This window comes from Leucoraja erinacea, unplaced genomic scaffold, assembly GCF_028641065.1.
Source record: "Leucoraja erinacea ecotype New England unplaced genomic scaffold, Leri_hhj_1 Leri_1203S, whole genome shotgun sequence".
Taxonomy (NCBI): domain Eukaryota; kingdom Metazoa; phylum Chordata; class Chondrichthyes; order Rajiformes; family Rajidae; genus Leucoraja; species Leucoraja erinaceus.
Window position 1 is genome coordinate 12,150 of NW_026575455.1, and position 14,305 is coordinate 26,454.

The window sequence follows — 14,305 nt, forward strand, 5'->3', positions numbered from 1 at the left end:
CTATCTCCTGCCTCTCATTTCCCCTTCCTTCTTAATCCCCCTCCCTTTTCCCTTTCCTTCCCTCCACTCCACTCTTTTCCTTCCCCTCCCCTCCATTCCCCTCATCGCCTTCCACTCGCTCCCTCCATTCCCTCCCCTTCCCCCCAGGTGCCTCCCTCCCTCCCTCCCTCTCACCTACACAATGGCGCCGAGTCCCGGAGCCGCAGCGAACGGCAGCCAGGTCGAGTCAGGTCACGTGACGGCGGCGGGCGGGCGGGCGCTCGGACAGCGGTTGCTTTTGGCGGGAGCGGCCGTCGACGGCGGAGGCGCCGGTTGTCAGTTGTCATCCATCATCCATCATCATCATCATCCCGATTGACACCAACATCCATCATGCATTCACCTCGCTCCCAAAGCTCATGCATTTTATCCTGAACCTACCCTTCACGGCAATGATTTACAGGTGAGTTTCGATGTTGATTTTTCAAGTCCAAAGCTTTTAGACTCCTGCTTTATTTTGCCCAAATTACTGGCACCTCATACCGAGAGAATTTATTGCAGAACCGGAGAAATGGGGCAGGGTGTGTGATTGTGATTATCTTCATCATTTTCCCCCTGGCATTCCAGACGAAGTATTCCTCTGTTACCATTTTAAACCTCGGCAGAGATTTAAGCTGCTCCAGAGCAAAACACAAAGCGCTGGAGGAACTCAGTGGGTCCATTTGTATCCCCTTTAGAAACATCGAAAATAGGTGCAGGAGGAGGCCAATCGGCCCTTCGAGCCAGCACCGCCATTCATTGTGATCATGGCTGATCGTCCCCAATCAATAACCCGTGCCTGCCTTCTCCCCATATTCCCTTAACTCCTCTAGCCCCAAGAGCTCTATCTAACTCTCTCTTAAATCCATCCAGTGACTTGGCCTCCACTGCCCTCTGTGGCAGGGAATTCCATAAATTCACAACTCTCTGGGTGAGAACGTTTTTTCTCACCTCAGTCTAAAATGGCCTCCCCTTTATTCTAAGACTGGCCCCTGTTTCTGGTCTCGCCCAACATTGGGAACATTTTTCCTGCATCCAGCTTGTCCAGTCCTTTTATAATTTTATATGTTTCCATAAGAACCCCCTCATCCTTCTAAACTCCAGTGAATACAAGTGAACTCTTCTAAACATTCTTCTAAACTCCAGTGAATACAAGCCTAGTCTTATCAATCTTTCCTCATATGACAGTCCCGCCATCCCAGGGATCAATCTCGTGAACCTATCAATCACAAGGATGTCCTTCCTCAAATCAGGAGACCAAAAATGTGCACAATACTCCAGATGTGGTCTCACCAGAGCCCTATACAACTGCCGAAGAACTTATTTACTCCAATAGGGAGGTTTCATGGCAGTCAGGTCACGACCCATGACCCGTACTGTTGCTACGCTACTCCAAATGGATTACACGCGATGAACTGCAGGTAGGCACTTACCATTGTTTCCAGCGTAGCGGGTCCGTTAAAACCCGCTGAAATTGTCAATTTTTGCGCTGTAAATAATTATGGAAATCGGGATAAGCGTGAGAGAAGACATTTAGCATACTTCAGAATTCCAAAAGTGAGGAGAAATGACGGTAGATAGAAACGAGAGCTCAAGGGACAACAACAGCCAGAGTGCTTGGCGAACATTGGCCGTTTGCTCACTGCATTTCATCAAGTAAGGCATTATTTGTGTTTTTTCTTGATTCCTTTGGCATCTAAAAAGTTTCAGAAGTGATAAATCTGGCTGTAATTTTTTTAAATCGCCCATGGTTCTCGTGGGTTTTTACATACAAAATGAAAACGCATCTGAAGAAAAATTTACAGCCAGATTTATCACTTCTGAGAATTTGTAGATACCAAAGGAATCAAGAAAAAACACAAATAATGCCTTACTTGATAAAATGCAGTGATCAAACACGATAATTCCCAATATTTTCAATGTTCACCAAGCACTTTAGCTGCTGTAGTCCCTTCAGTTCTTGCTTCTCTATACCTTCATTTCGCTTCACTTTTGTAATTCTAAAGTTGGGTGCATGTCTCTCACACTTACCCCGATTCCCACAATTTTTTTCAGCGTAAAAATTCAACATTTTGGCGGTTTTTAACAGGTAGGAAAGTACCCATTTCTAGCATTAATAACATATACCGGAAGTGACGGATGTCTTCCAGTTGGATTTAGCGGCTCCGTGCACCGAGCCCTATGACCCAGTGTCCTTCCGTGCAACCCCCCTATACTGAAATCCTCTTGTTATGAAGGCCAACATCCCATTAGCTTTCTTCAGTGCCTGCTGTACCTGCACGCCAACGCCCAGGTCTCGCTGCACCACCTCCTTACTTAACCTAACCCCATTGAGATAATAATCTGCCCCCTTGTTTTTGCCGCCAAAGTTGATAACCTCACATTTATCTATATTATAGAGGGGTTGCACGCAAGGTCACCGGGTCTTGGGGCTTGACACACGGAGCCGCTCAATCCATCTGGAAGACATCCGTCACTTCCGGTATATGTTATTAATGCTAGAAACGCGTACTTTCCTACCTTTTAAAAACCGCCAAAATGTTGAATTTTTGCGCTGAAAAAAATTGTGGGAGTCGGGGTAAGTGTGAGACACATGTACCCAACTTTAGAATTCCAAAAGTGAAGCGAAATGAAGGTATAGAGAAGCGAGAACTGAAGGGACAACAGCAGCTAAAGTGCTTGGTAAACATTGGCCGTGCAGATATCGGAATTGAAAATATTGGGAATTATCGTGTTTGAACACTGCATTTCATCAAGTAAGGCATTATTTGTTTTTTCTTGATTCCTTTGGTATCATAAAAATTCTCAGAAGTGATAAATCTGGCTGTAAATTTTTCTTGAGATGCTTTTTCATTTTGTATGTAAAAACCCATGGGAACCATGGGCGATTTAAAAAAATTACAGCCAGATTTATCACTTCTGAAACTTTTTAGATGCCAAAGGAATCAAGAAAAAACACAAATAATGCCTTAATTGATGAAATGCAGTGAGCAAACCGCCAATGTTTGCCAAGCACTCTGGCTGTTGTTGTCCCTTCAGCTCTCGCTTCTACCATGATTTCTCCTCACTTTTGGAATTCTGAAGTAGACTAAATGTCTTGCACGCTTATCCCGATTTACATAATTAAATACAGCGCAAAAATTGACAATTTCAGCGGGTTTTAACGGGCCCGCTACGCTGGAAACAATGGTAAGTGCCTACCTGCAGTTCATCGTGTGTAATCCATTTGGAGTAGCGTAGCAACAGTACAGGTCATGGGTCGTGACCCGACTGCCGTGAAACCTCCCTATACTGCATCTGCCACGCATCTGCCCACTCACTCAACCTGCCCAGGTCACCCTGCAACCTCCTAACATCCTCTTCTCATGTTCACACTGCCACCCAGCTTTGTGTCATCCGCAAACCTGCTAGTGTTGCTCCTAATTCCCTCTTCCAAATCATTAATATATATGGTAAACAGTTGTTGCCCCAACACCGAGCCTTGCGGCACTCCACTCGCCACTGCCTGCCATTATGAAAAGGACACGTTCACTCCTACTCTTTGCTTCCGGTCTGCCAACCAATTTTCTATCCATGTCAACACCCTACCCCCAATACCAAGTGCTCTAATTTTAGTTCCCAGTCTCCTGTGAAGGACCTTATCAAAGGCTTTCTGAAAGTCTAGATACACTACATCCACTGGCACCCCTTCATCCATTTTACTTGTCACATCCTCAAAAAAATCCAGAAGATTAGTCAAGCAGTCAAGCATTTGCCAAGAATATAAACAAAAGGAATTTAAAAAGTAGGGTCTGAAGGCAGTATTAGTTAAATAAACAATCACAGCTCTGAGAAGGTATGGTAAGGTGGATTGTCAAAATGAGGCAATATAAGTCATAGGCTAATTGGGACCCGTTGGGTCCCAGCTTCACAGGAGGCTTGGACACCCAACGCAACCCATTCCCCGATATTCCACCACCCATACGTTCCCCAAACACAACCTGTTCCCCCAGTGCAATATTCGACCACTCACCCATAGCCCCCAACTGCGCAGGTGCGGCTGATGGGTTCCCGTTGTCCACCCTCATGTGGCTGATGGGTTCCCCAGATCCACCCTCATCCCCCCCCCCCCCCCCCCCCCATTCGCCTCTTGCCCTTCCCCCCCCCCCCCCCCCCACACTCGATCCCCATTCAACCACCCCCTATCCACTCTTAGCGGCTCTACGGCGGCGCAGCCATTCACCCCCATTGGGTTCTCATTGTGACGGGCACGGCAAGTAAACAGGGATTTTTTAAAGCTTAAAATGTTAACACCTCTGAAAATATAACAACAATTTAAATGTTAAAGATGAGATTTATTCAGTCCATTCTTTCTTGTTGGTAGCCAAAAATGCTGGAGAAACTCAGCGGTTGAGGCAGCATCTGTGGAGCGAAGGAAAAGGTGACGTTTCAGGTTGAGATCCTTCTTCAGACTTTCTTGTTGCGTCTCTTGTTGTGTTCTGCAGCCGGGAGAGGGGGACGGCTTCAGGCGGGGGCTGTTGGGAGCCGGTGGGGGGAGCGCCTTCAGCAGGGGGAGAGCCACTGCTTCAGGCAGGGGCTGTCGGGGGGGACAGTGGGGGGGGGGGGGGGAGGGAGCTGGTGGGGAGAATCCTGCAGCTGGGGACCGGACTGCTACAGGCGGGGGCTGGTGAGGGGGGGGGGGGTGTCCTGCAACGGAGGAGGGAGACGACTTCAGGAGGGGGGCTCTCGGGGACAGGCTTCAGGAGGGGGCTGTCGGGGGCCGGCTTCAGGAGGGGGCTATCGGAGGGCGGGGGGGGAGGGGGGGGGGGGGGGGCATCCTACAGCCAGGGGAGGGGGACCACTTCAGGAAGGGGCCGTTGGAGACGGGGTGAGAGCGTCCTGCAGCCGTCGGAGGGGGACAGCCTCATACAGGGGCTGTCGAGGGGTTGTGGGGGAGAGCAGGGTATCTTGGGGGAGGGGGGCAGGAGCTAGCGAGGGGGATCAGAGGGGAAGGGGCTGGAGCTGACGGTGTGATGTGGACTGACAGCGGGCACTGGTCGCTGGACGTTCTCCGCCAGGATCAGATTCTCTGTTTTCCGTTTGGCGACATTTACTGTGCAGGGCTTTTATCTGGAATATAGGGCTCTGGTGAGACCACATCTGAAGTAACACGACATCTACTCAATCTTTGATATTGAGAACAGCTGTCTTCCTAAACTGACATTTGACCTATTTTAAGATAATTTACAACAATGTTTAATGCCATATACTCTTGATATTAAATTAAAGAACATGCTTTGGTTTAATTAATTTAAAGTGAATAATCTGAAATGTGCCCTATTTGGTGAAGTTTTACTTTTTGCACGCTTACATTTAAAACTAGTTATTTTTTTAATGTAGTCTCCATGTCTTTGGTCGAGTTGAGGGAGTTAAATCACATTGCAGTAAACTGTAAATAACAGTGCATACTCTTTATGAAGATTTAAAGCATAATAACAAACTATCTTTAACTGTTCTGCATGTGTATAAAAATAACTGCAAAAAAATAATTATCTTACCATGTGTGAATGAGAGTTCTTACCTGCTGAAGTGCATACCTTCTAATCTTACCTTTCTAAGATTAGAAAAGGATATTCAGAATGACTTAGCAATGCTCATTCTGATTTGATACTTGGCTTTACTTGCAGTCATTGCTGATAACCCCCTTTTGCAAAGCTAACTTGAATGGAACGAGTTTTGAACAAAAAACTGCAAATAAAATTGGAAATTTTTGGAAACATCAAACAACATTTGTGGCAAGTGTTACAGTGCCCTCCATAATGTTTGGGACAAAGACACATCATTTATTTATGTACTCCACAATTTGAGATTTGTAATAGAAAAAATCATATGTGGTTAAAGTGCACATTGTCAGATTTTAATAAAGGCTATTTATATACATTTTGATTTCACCATTTAGAAATTACAGCAGTGTTTATACACAGTCCCCCCCTTTTCAGCATACCATAATGTTTGGGATGCAGCAATGTCATGTAAATTAAAGTAGTCGTGTTTAGTATTTTGGTGCATATCCTTTGCATGCAATGACTGCTTGAAGTCTGATTCATGGACATCACCAGTTGCTGGGTGTCTTCTCTGGTGATGCTCTGCCGGGCCTGTATTGCAGCCTTCTTTAGCTTATGCTTGTTTTGGGGGCTAATCCCCTTCAGTTTTCTCTTCAGCATATAAAAGGCATGCTCAATTGGGTTCAGATCGGGTGATTGCCTTGGCCAGCAAGAAATGACAATTTATTCACCTTGAAAAACTCCTTTGTTGCTTTAGCAGTATGTTTGGGATCATTGTCTTGCTGTAGAATGAACCGCCAGCCAATGTTTAGAGGCATTTGTTTGAATTTCAGCAGATAGGATGTGTCCATACACTTCATAATTAATTATGCTCCTACCATTAGCAGTTACATCATCAATGAAGATAAGTGAGCCAGTACCTTCAGCAGCCATACATGCCCAGGCCATAACACCCCCAGCACCGTGTTTCACAGATGAGGTGATATGCTTTGGATCATGAGCAGATTCTTCGCTCCTCCATACTTTGTTATTGCCATCACTCTGAAATAAGTAAATCTTCGTCTCATCTGTCCACAAGACCTTTTTCCAGAACTGTTCTTGCTCTTTTAAGTACTTGGCAAACTGTAACCTGGTCATTCCTTCAAGCTCGGGAGCGAAAGGAGTTTGGTGATTGGCTGTAAGGTAAGCTCTTGGGAATTTATTTTGTCTCCTTACAAGAGAGGCTAGTTTAAAACCGGGTGCGACCAGCTAGGAACACATTCCTTGCAGCTCGGGAGCAGCAGGAGGGAGTTCGGTGATTGGCTGTAAGGTAAGCAATTTGCAAATTGGTTGTGGCAAATTGGGCAATTTATCAGCCAATATAAGCAAGGTTTGCTGTTGGGTAGTGCCTTGTTGAGGAAAGTGCCTTGTGAGAAAAGTGTGAGTCTTTAGCTCGAGAGTCTTCGGCGAGGAGGCTGAGGAGAGGAGACTACGCAAAAAGCTGGAGAGGATGGGACGCAGTGAACACATGATGGGTAAAATGAGGCAGTGTGATGCTTGCAGGATGTGGGAGGCCAGGGACACCGATGGAGCCACTGGCTGCTACAACTGTGGTAAGTGTGTCCAGGTTCAACTCCTGAAGGACCGCGTTGGGGCACTGGAGAAGCAGCTGGATGACCTCAGGGCAATCCGGGAAAACAAGAGTTTCCTGGACAGGACCTTCAGTGTGGTTGTCACGACGAGGAGACGGGAAGAACGAAGGTGTATGACTGAGAGAAAGGGTAGTAGACCGACGTCGGGCAGAGCCATAGTGATGGGAGATTCCATTGTCCAAGGTGCAGACTGAGATTCTGTGGCGGCAGGCGAGACTCAATGATGGTGTGTTGCCTCCCTGGTGCCAGGGTTCAAGATAGCACAAACCAAATTCAGAACATCCTCGAAAGGGAAGGTAAACAGACGGCAGTAGTTGTGCACGTAGGCACAAACGACATAGGGATGAAGAGGAAGGAGGTTCTGTCACGCAAGTTTAGAGAGTTAAGGGGCTGTCCCATTTGGGTTACCTAATCTAAGAGTTAAGAACAGTGTCTTCAACCTTCAAGCTCGAGGGCTCTCGCCTGGAAAGCCTCAAGCTGGAACGACCGTCTGCGTTGAAACCGCGAGCTGGATCGACCGACCGCACACACATCGCAAAGGCAGGGGCCGGGGAAAGCGGGGGGAGCGCTGTCTGAAATTCACACCCACGATGAAGAAGAAGGTAAACGGCTGCCACAGTGTATGGTAAGTCCTTTAGAGAGCGCGGGGGGGGGGGGGTTGGGGGGGAGGGAAGGGGGGCAAAGGGGGGGAGAAGGGGGGAGATGCGGGAGAGAGAGGGGGAGATGGGGAGAGAAGGGAGGAGATGGAAAGAAAAGTGGGAGGAGAAGGGGAAAAGGAGAGAGAAGGGGGGTGAAGGGGAGAGAAAGGGAGAATGAGTGCAGACACTTAAGAAGTATTATAAAGTTTAGCAGGCATTTAACCTAACAGTCAGTTTTTTTTGGTCCTGAAAACTTTAATGAGCCAATCAAAATGCCCGGTCAGCGAAGGAGATTGTCTACGGCTGCCCTCAACTGCCCGTAACTACATAGCGACCCCACTCCACTGCACTACGAGTTCAAATGAACCATGCCGAACAATTTTTATTCGCTGACATTTTTTCAACATGCTGAAAATATTTCTGCAACCTAGCTGAGGGCACGAGTATTCGGAAACTTCCCTCGAACATGAAGGAGAGTTCCAGCGACCTCATAGGACCTCCTAGGACCACGTGTCGACCATGCTGCAAGTTTGAAGGTCGAAGACGCTCATCTAAACTCGCAGATTAGGACAAGTGGGACAGCCTCTTAAGGAAGAAGACTGAAAAGCAGGACTTCTTGGGTGGCTATCTCCGGATTGCTTCCTGTGCCTCGTGCTAGTGAGGACAGGAACAGGGTGATAGGTGGTCTGAATGTGTGGCTGAGAGGCTGATGAAGGGAACAAGGATTTAGATTTTTAGACCACTGGAATCTCTTCTGGAGTAGGGGTGACCTGTATAAAACGAACAGGTTACACCTTAACTGGAGGGAAACCAACGTTTTGGCAGGTAGGTTTACTGGGGCTACATGTGTGGGTTTAAACTAAATAGTGGGGGGGGGGGGGGGGATTGACAAATTGGGAGTATAAAGATGTAGTTGAAGTAGCAATGTTACAAAATTTTGAGATTTAAAAAATCAAGTCTGCAATTTATCACATCAGATAAAGCATAACAATAAGTTTAATTTGACACCAAATTCACTTTCATATCTCAAGTATTAAAAAAGTTATGACCATTTTCATACTCGGAAATTAGCATCTTGTTCCCTATTGATTTTCAATGGACATTACAAAAAAGCTGTGATCTTGGATAGTCAAACGCCCATTTCTTAAGGAAAGATTAACATTTTTAAATAGCCTAAGTGTCCAAAGATTATTCACAAATAATTCACAATATAACATGATTTTTATATCTAATTTACATTAATTTATAGGCCAAATGGAAGGAATTTAGTGTTCAATTGCTGTAAATAAATGCCCATTTAAATCGGCTTTCTAGTGGGTTCATGTGGAACGCGCTGGTTTAGAACGTTGACATAGCGCTGGATTAGTGCCCTCAAATGCCGAGAAAAATACTGCGGGATATAAAAAGCCCAAAATGAACTATTCGTTATAGATAACTTGATATATAGGGTTATATATATGCCCCATTTAATGTAAAAATAAGGTACATACCTTTAATTGTTTGCTTTATAAAACCCTGGGGCTGCGAGAGGTTGCGAAATCAGAGAGTAATTTTAAAACTATTATAACTATATTATCGAGGCCTATAAAACTAATAATACCTTTTGCGACCGGGTCTTGCAGCGATTTTTCGTTAATGATTTACTAGGCTGAACATGTGCGATTAGTACAGCCTAGTAAAAATCGCGTTTTAAACCCGCCCCCTCCAAACAGCGCCAAAATCGCCGACATGGCTGAGGGCAGATTCCCAATGACGATTCAGGTAGGTTTTGTAACATACCTAGTTGAAGGGGAAGCGAGTTCAGGAAAAGTTACAAAAGACTCCCGAATTAATGGGAAGGAATGTTCGAGAAGGGATAAGAGAGTAAGGTCAGGGCCAATTGCAAGCGATGCAAGAGGGGAGGTGAATACCGAGGTCAAAGTGTTGTATATGAAAGCGCAAAGTATAAGCAAATAAAGTGGACGAGCTTGAGGCTCAGTGAGAAATTGGCAAGTATGATGTTGTGGGAATTACAGAGACATGGCTGCGAGGGCCAGGGCTGGGAACTGAATATCCAAGGGTATAAAAAACCCTTTCTGGCTTAAGTCCTCCCTCCACCACCTCCAGTTTAATATCCATTTTGAATATTTTGGAGGACCAAGAAACCAAGAACCAAGAACCAAGTATATCTCCTATCGAAAAGACAGACAGGTGGGCAGAGGGGGCAGGGTAGCTCTGTTGTTGAGGAATGAAATTCAGTCCCTAGGGGTGACATTGAAACAGGAGATGTGGAGTCAGTATGGATAGAACTAAGGAATTGTAAGGATATAAAGACCCTAATGGCTTATCTACAGGCCCCCAAACAGTATCCTGGATACAGGGTGCCAGTTGAATCAGGAGTTAAAATTGACATATAGTAAAGGTAATGCTATGGTTGTTATGGGAGATTTCAACATGCAGGTAGACTGGGAAAATCTGGTTGGGACTGGACCCCATGAAAGGGAGTTTGTGGAGTGCCTCTGTGATGGATTCTTAGAGCAGTTTTGTCCCAAACATTATGGAGGGCACTGGAAAATGGGACATTGGAAAGGTTGAGATTTTTCTTCTGGAATGTAGGAGTTCATAGAGGTATACATACAAAATTATGTTGGTGTCTAATAACTAGAAGGGAAAGGTCTAAATGGGACCAGAGGGGCAACATTTTGTACACAGAGTTGGTGGGCATGTAGAACAAGCTGCCAAATCATCTGGTGGTACATGGTTTCAAACTTTAATATCTTCTGCTTGACAGGAGAGGGAAGTAGAGAGAATGACGGGAGAAGAGTGATACTTGATTATGTTGACTGTTTTTCCGAAGCAGCATGTAGATGATGTTTATGGGGTGTGGGAAGGCTAGTTTGTGCAATGGACTGGACTGCATCCTTAACTTTCTGTAATTTCTCACGGTCTTGGGCTGAGCAGTTCCCTAACTAAGCTGTGATTTGGCCCAATGAGATGCTTTTTGTGGTGCCTCTGTACAAATTGGGACGAATCATTGGTGACACGTTGAATTTCCTTCATTTTTAGAGGAAGTAGAATAGGACAAATTGTTCATGATATTCACATGCTGGGATTTGAAGCTCTCAATCATCTCCACTTCAGCACAATTGATACAGACTGGGGTGTGCTCTACACTACTTCCTGAAGTTGATGACCAACTCATTTGTTTTCTTGACATGGAGGGAGTGATTGATATCTACCACACCACTGATACCACTAAACTCTGCCTCCTCATAATTTCAGATCGAGTAGTGGTGTCATCTGTAAACTTAAAGATAGAGTTAGAGCAGAATTTAGCCACAGTCATGAGTGCACAGGGACTGAATTAAGGGTCTGAATTCGCATAGAGGAAGATTTGCTCCTTACTGACTGTGGTCTATGGATTAGGAAGTCAAGGATCCAATTGCAAACGTGCTGAGTCCTACGTCCAAGATTTTGCTTGAAATCATGGTGTTGAATAAATAAAGGGGAAATAAATGGGGCACAAAAAAGAGGGGGAAGGAAGAATTTAGTTAGTTAGGTTGTAAGCTACCTACGCAGAGTAAGTGGTACTGTTCCTCGAGTTTGTGTCAGGCATCATCCTGGCAATGGAGGTAGCCTAGGACAGGTGGTCAGTGTGGGAAGTGGGGTTAAAATGGTCAATAAACAGTTCACACCCGCTGAGTTTCTCCAGCATTTATGTCTACCTTAGATTTTCCAGCATCTACAGTTCCTTCTTAGACTTTTGCGGTGATGGCGGCATCTGCGGTTCCTTTCTGTTCCCCGGGCGAGGGGGGGAGTGTCCTGGCCCATGGCGGCTCCTGATAAGTGATATGTTCCCTCCGCGGGTGCTGCCTTCAGAGCGTGTGGGTAGTTTGTCCAGGGGTAAAGTTGCGGGGAGCGCAGGAGGGTTGAGAAAGAGGGGGTCGGCCAGGGATCAGTGGGCGATGGATAACAGGACCATATGTCAGTGCGAGTAACCTTAATTGATCCCTTGTTCGTGGGACACAGGAGTAAGCTCCACTGCCCACCGTGATATTATCCATTACTCGCTGACCCGCTCCGCTCTATGATCTCTTGAACTGGTCCCCTCACTGTTCAGACGGAGAGCACTGCCAGCGGTGAGCGGGCCGGCAGAAGGCGCTGAGATGGCAGTCGGTTTGGCTGGCCGGTGCTTCCCTCCCCGGCCACAATGCGGTGGCGCCCGGAGCACCACGGCAGCGGTGAGTGAGTGTTACTGGCATGAACCCGATCCCCTCCTTCTCAACGCTCCTTCCCTCCTCGCAACTTTACCCCTGGCTAGACTGTGAAAGGAACTCTCCCCCGAATTGTCATGTTACTCAAGACACGTGACTCATTTATAATTATTTATTTATATTTCTATGAAAATAGTTCCCAATCAGGCCCCGCACCTCCTAAGGCCGGCACTGCTGATGAGGTGAAGAGAGCAGGTTAAAGCAAAACAGGAAATTTCCTGACAAGGAGTCAAATTAAAATGAAAATTACGGCACCCAAGAGAGGATGTGAAAATATTTGGAAATTAAAATTCAAAGATGTTTTATTTACATACAGAGCAAGAGAATAACTCGGAACTGAGTGCCACTGTGATCCTAAAAGGTTGTGTGAAGGCAAGAGGAAATGGATAAGGTTAATTTTGTGACACTCTTTACAACAGATGATGTTGCTAAGAGGGAAATAAGAAGTGAAAGCCATTAAAATCTTTAATTTATAAAGTACAGTTTAATCTGACATTATCCGGCCTTGCTGGCAGTTGGCTGCCTAACCACCCACATAAATCTACCTGTCAATGTACGTAGTCAGCCTTTGGAAAAACTAAGTGTGGAAACGGACATTTAGCCTTCAAAATATTTAAAATAACTTGGACAAGCTTATTTGGATACACTGACATCCTGCTATTGATTTTTGTTCATTCTTAAATATTTTAAAAATGCATCAGACCATTTCAATTAAATAGAAACTTTAATTTTCGGCAGTGCAAACAAAACATTGGTAATTTAAAAGAGAAGCATAAAAATATAAAAATTTCCTGAATTTATTTAATTATAGAAAAAAAAACATTGATCAAGTAATTGAAGAACTGATAATGTAAATATATACAAACTATATTTAATTTTGATGGTAAACAATGGTAATGGCAAAGTCATTTTATTCTGAATAAACAAATACACGTACTTCTGTACATCATCAGGAATCAAACAGTAATATAGTTATAGGAAATAAAAAAATGGGGAAGAGGATCAAAATTAAATTTCCAGCCACAAATTCCAATCACGAGTTGATACGGGATTTTATATTTAAGACGGTCAAATTACTGAACAAAACTGGGTATCAAACATTAACAAAATAGGGACAAATAAATTTGAACTTTAAGGGTGGGGACAAATTTACTTTCGTAAAGTTGCCCTGGGTAAACGGGACGAAAAAGATTGTGAACCTATGGACTAGACCAAGTGGGACCCGATGTGCCCCGTTCCCACAATAGAATATTTCACTACACACCCATAGACCCCAACAGGTGTGGCTGAGGGGTTCCCGTTATGACGCGAGTCACGGCAACCCTCTACCAACTGCACCTAGCCATCCCTCTTCCTACTCCCACCCCCCTCGTCCATTCCCCCCCTATCCCCCAGCACTCCCTGTCTCCCTCATCTTCACCCTCCCTCTTCTTTCCTCTCCTCTCTCCTCCTCCCCTCCCTCTCCTTTCCCCTACCCTCCTTCCATAACCCATGTCCCCTCCGTATCCCTCTCCACTCTGTCTACCTCCCTGGTTCCCCACTCCTCATCTCCCCCCTATCCCACGCCCCCCCCCCCCATATCCCTCACCTCCCCCCACTGCCCTCTCCCTCTATCCCCCCCTCCCTACCTCCCCCCCCCTCCTCTCCATCCCCCCCCCCTCCCCCCCTCTCCCTCCTTACCTCTCCCACTTTCCTCTCCCTACTGCCCTCCTCTCCCTCTATCCCCCTGATCCCCCGCTCCTCACCTCCCCCCAATCCCACTCCCCGCAATGCAAATCACGTGTTTTTAAAATGAAACCTCCCCAGCCCCACAATGAAAATCACTTAAAAAAAAAACCGTCAAGCTGGATTTCAGAGCCACTCAATCGATCCCATGTGGGGTGGGGTGGGGGAGGCAGCGTCAGATGGGACCTGGACTAATCGGGTCTCGAGCAGGATGTCGGAGCCTATCAATCAGCCCCACGTGGGTGGGGGTGGGGGGTTCGGCGTTGCTCCCAACCTCCCTCTTCCTGGCCCTATCTTCCATTCCCCTCATCCCTCAGCACTCCCTCCTACTCATCTTCACCCTCCCTCTTCTTTCCCCTCTCCTCCCCTCCCTCACCTTTCCATTCCCCTACTCTGTCACTGCCTCCCTCCCTCCATAACTCCTCTACCCTCCCTACCCCTCTCCTCTCCTATCCCCCTTCTCCCCCCACTCCACACCTCTCCGCTATCCCACCCCC

General features: G+C 46.1%; 1 long non-coding RNA gene across 1 annotated transcript in view; it reads left to right on the plus strand.

The window, feature by feature from the left end:
• Positions 1–353: 353 nt before the first annotated feature.
• Positions 354–14,305, plus strand: part of LOC129715490 (uncharacterized) — a 29,751-nt gene continuing 15,799 nt past the window's right edge. The window contains exons 1-2 of the long non-coding RNA XR_008726507.1: positions 354–442; positions 4,382–4,438. This is a non-coding gene — a long non-coding RNA (uncharacterized LOC129715490). The remainder of the gene's footprint in view (positions 443–4,381; positions 4,439–14,305) is intronic.